The following is a 4,511-nucleotide window of genomic DNA, read 5'->3' as shown; positions in this document are numbered from 1 at the left end:
TCATGTATGTGCATTGTTATGCTCTCTTTATTTGTCAATTACCCGACCGTAATTTGTTCACCCAACATGCTATTTATCTTATGGGAGAGACACCTCTAGTGAACTCGTGGACCCCGGTCCATTCTTTTACATCGAATACAATCTACCGCAATACTTGTTCTACCGTTTTCTCGCAAACAATCATCATCCACACTATACATCTAATCCTTTGTTACAAGCAAGCCGGTGAGATTGACAACCTCACTGTTTCGTTGGGGCAAAGTACTTTGGTTGTGTTGTGCAGGTTCCACGTTGGCGCCGGAATCTCTGGTGTTGCGCCGCACTACATCCCGCCTCCATCAACCTTCAACGTGCTTCTTGGCTCCTCCTGGTTCGATAAACCTTGGTTTCTTTCTGAGGGGAAACTTGCCGCCGTACGCATCACACCTTCCTCTTGGGGTTCCCAACGGACGCGTGCTGTACGCGTATCACACCCCAGGGTGGCACCCCACAGGCCGGCGCGGCCAGCAAGGGGGGCGCGCCACCCTGGTGTGTGGGCCCCTCCTTGCCCCACTTCATCATCTCTTCCTCCCACTCTCTCCCGAAAAAACTAGCACCAGGTTCCTCTCACTCGCGTTTTCGCTCAAGAGCTCCAGATTTCTCGATCTCTTTGCTCAGCCCAGATTTCTGTCTGAAATTTGGCACATTTGCTCTCCGGTATGTGACTCCTCCAATCATCCAAGTAGAATTTTGTTTGGTTGAGTATATGTTGAATATTTTGCTGCTGTAGGTAACATGTTTAGTGAGCTTGCATGCTTGTTCTAAGTGGTAGAAACTAGTTTTGATGCATGATTAGTACTCTAGCAAGTTCCTATGGTAGTTTCCCTCAATTATATGTCACCAAATTAAATTTTATATTGTTTGTTGAAAAATTTCAGAAAAGGGGGATGGACAACTTTAACTTTGGAGAAGTGTTCCAAGGGGAGACAACAAGCACGGGGAGGCCCTCGAGGTCATCCACCCGATTCAGGCAATCCTATAATGAGGATCTCATCGCACCAAGCTTCGCACCCGAGGAGGACAATGGAGTCCCCAATGCTGCATCCTTCCCATGTTATGACTTTTTGAGTAATGCAGGCCTGTTGGATGATTTCTTGACCCTCGTCGGTAGGGCGGGTTTAACCACCTATGTGGGAGATGAGAGTGAGCAATACTACACGCTCACTAAAATCTTTGTGGAGAGCTTCAAGTTCAACAATAAGCACTTTCGCCCGACAGTTGCATTCAAGATCTATGGTAAGCCTATTACTATGAAGTTGGAAATTTTTGTGCCGCATTGGGTATTGCCCTCGTAGGTACGGCAAGGAAGATTGAGGACAACCCCAAGGAATTGCTGGAGCTCTATCGAGGGATCACCAATGATGATTGTCGCACCATTCAGCGTGGCAAGATAAGAAACATTCAACTCCCCGCCATTAAGTATTTTGCTTATTACATTGGTAAAAGCATTCTTGGTAGGGAGAACACTAGTAACATATCTAGCTATCACCTTGGTTTCTTAATTGCTTCACTCACTGGGGACACGCCTTATCATCTTGGTGCTCTTGTTGCTCGCCGCTTGTCTAACAAGGGGCCTATATTTGGTGGAATTATTGCTTCACGCGTTTTAGCATATTTAGAGCTTCCTCTTGACCCTAATGATGTAAAAATAACTCCTATGAGGCTCGATATTGCTGCTATGAAGAGTCATCAATTTGTTACAACCGACTCTAGTTTAGATAAGATTGTCTATAGAATATTGTTTGCTGACGGGGAAGAGAGGGAAATCCTTTTGCCGCAGCCAGATTTGTTCAGTATTGACAGGAAACCATGGTCGCGCACTAAGGAGGAGGTGGATGAGCAATTGAAGATACGAGGCTTCCACCAGCAGCACGACTCCGAGGACACCGAGCCCTCCTATGACTACACCGTCACGTACCCGGGTGCTTCTTCCAGCACATACCCGGAATATGATCCATCTTCGTCGTACTACGGAGGTGCTACTTCATGGGCACCATGGGATTGATCTCCACTTAGGCCAAAAGCCTAAGCTTTGGGGGAGGTATACCGGCATCACTCATTATTTGCATATTATGGTTGCTGGATACTTGTATATACTTGTTTAGTTTCTTTGAGTGGTTTTCTAATGAGAGGAAGATGATATTTGGGGAAGTGCTGCTCGAAAACAGATTCTGGATCTGTTACTAAAAAATTCGTGCGCACAGCCGTAACGTTATTTTGAGCTGCCAATTTTTGTGCATGTTCCCCAGGTTGTTATCTAATTTTCATTAGTTGAACACTTTTCGAGCTGAGCAGACGCAAGATTTTCTTAAAAATCGATTATCGTCATCATTGTCAAGTTTTGGCAGATTTCTGCCATCTTGCTTTTCTGTGTTTCTTTTAGTTTTCATTTTCTTATTCTCACTTTGTTTCTTTCCTAAAACACAAAAAGACCAAAAATATTTCTGTTGTTTCTCTTCACCACTTGTTTATTTTAGTTTCTTGCTTTTATCTTGCTTTTTTGATATCGTTGGTTTGCTATAAGAAAATCCAAAAAGATTTTGCTTTGTTTGCTTGTTTCCTTTTGTTCTTGTTTCCAAATTCGAAAACACCAAAAATATTTGCTGTTCTTCTTTGGTTTTGTAAAGTTCATCATGAGTTCAATGGTCTTCGGTGGCTGGAGCGTGGTTTTCATTCCATATTATTCAAGCTACACAAGTGAAAAAGCAATAATGACGATCTACGACAATCCGATTGTGGTGAGAGGCTGGTATGAACTCTATTTGTTTTCATTTTTGTACATATACTCATCCATGTGAGCGTTCTTAGTTGGTTCATGTGAGGTATATGTCATTTAAGAAAGTCTAGTAGTTCATGTTCTCTCATGATTAGCTCCAATTTATTAATATGAGTAGCATGTCATAAATATTTGCTTGAATTGCTTTATTCATAGATGGGTATGACATTGTGGTATCCTCCTCTGAATAATTCTCTTGAATCAACTCGGCACATGCTCACGCATGCATATGACTGAACAAAATGTCAATTAAGCCTCGATGATTTACTTTACCTCAGAGTTCTTGTATCACTTTTATGCCTCCGTTAATTTATTTTTGTCGCAAGCATGATTATGACGAGTTATTGCTCTCTTGATTGTCGCTTCCCGCCTATTGCTAGCCTTCACTTGTACTGAGCGGGAACGCTGCTCGTGCTTCCAAACACATTAAAACCGAGTTATTCCAGAGTGTCCACCATAAATACCTATGCATGGCATTTCAAACCATTCCAAGTAAATTCTCATGTGCTACCTTTAAACCTTCAAAATGCTTCTCAATTTGTGTCAATGTTTTATAGCTCATGAGGAAATATGTGGTGTTTATCTTTCAATCTTGTCATTTACTTCTGACAGACTTTCATAATGGACTAGTGGCACATCCTCTTATCCAATAATTTTGCAAAAAGAGCTGGCAACGGGGTTCCCAACCCCAATTAATCAACTTTCATTAATAATTCTCTTCATATGTTTTGCCCTGATTTATTAGTAAGCAACTTAAATTGCAAATAGACACTCCTCCATGGTATGTGATTGATGGAAGGCACCCGAGGATTCGGTTAGCCATGGCTTGTGTAAGCAAAGGTTGGGGGGAGTGTCATCCATAATAAAACTAAAGTACGTGTCTAAACAAAAGAGAAGAGGGATGATTTACCTTGCTGGTAGAAATAACATCCTTCATGGGAGCCGCTCTTGAAAGTTTGGTTGACGAGGTAGTTAGAGTACCCACTATCATTCGTTGACAACAACAAACACCTCTCAAAATAATTTTACTCCTGTTTTACAAATGAAAAGCTCTAGCACATGTTAATCCCTGCGTCCCTCTCGCGAAGGGTCAATCTTTTACTTTTACATTGAGTCTCCATCCTTTCTTTGAGCACTTTCTTGAGAGCACAACTGTCATTCTTAGTATAATATGCTTGTCCCAAAATGTGATTAATTGTGGTATAACTTTGATGCTTTAATCTTTGATAACCTCTACTTCCAGCCTTCTCATAAATCTCAAAGGTGCCCAAGCATTTATGTTTTGCTGTACAATTATGGGCAAGCGAGATACCACTTTATCATATCATTCTATGAACATTGCAATCCTGCTGATAGACATGATTCATGATGCTCATTATTAATTTGTTGGTACCTTTTCCATGATTGACATAGCTATTAGATGATTTTATTTGCATGTATCTTATTATGAACTCCTTAAGTACTTGCCATATCATGAGAATATTTACATCATATGAACAAATGTGTTCGTGAAAGTTTCTTTTATCGCACTCAGTTGTCACTCGAATTGCTTGAGGACAAGCAATAAGCTAAGCTTGGGGAGTTGATACGTCCAAAATGTATCTACTTTCCCGAACACTTTTGCTATTGTTTTGCCTCTAATTTGTGTATTTTGGATGCAACTAACACGGACTAACGCTGTTTTCAGCAGAACTGT

Source organism: Lolium rigidum, chromosome 7, assembly GCF_022539505.1.
Source record: "Lolium rigidum isolate FL_2022 chromosome 7, APGP_CSIRO_Lrig_0.1, whole genome shotgun sequence".
In the NCBI taxonomy this organism is placed as follows: Eukaryota; Viridiplantae; Streptophyta; class Magnoliopsida; order Poales; family Poaceae; genus Lolium; species Lolium rigidum.
This window is presented reverse-complemented; position numbering follows the sequence as displayed.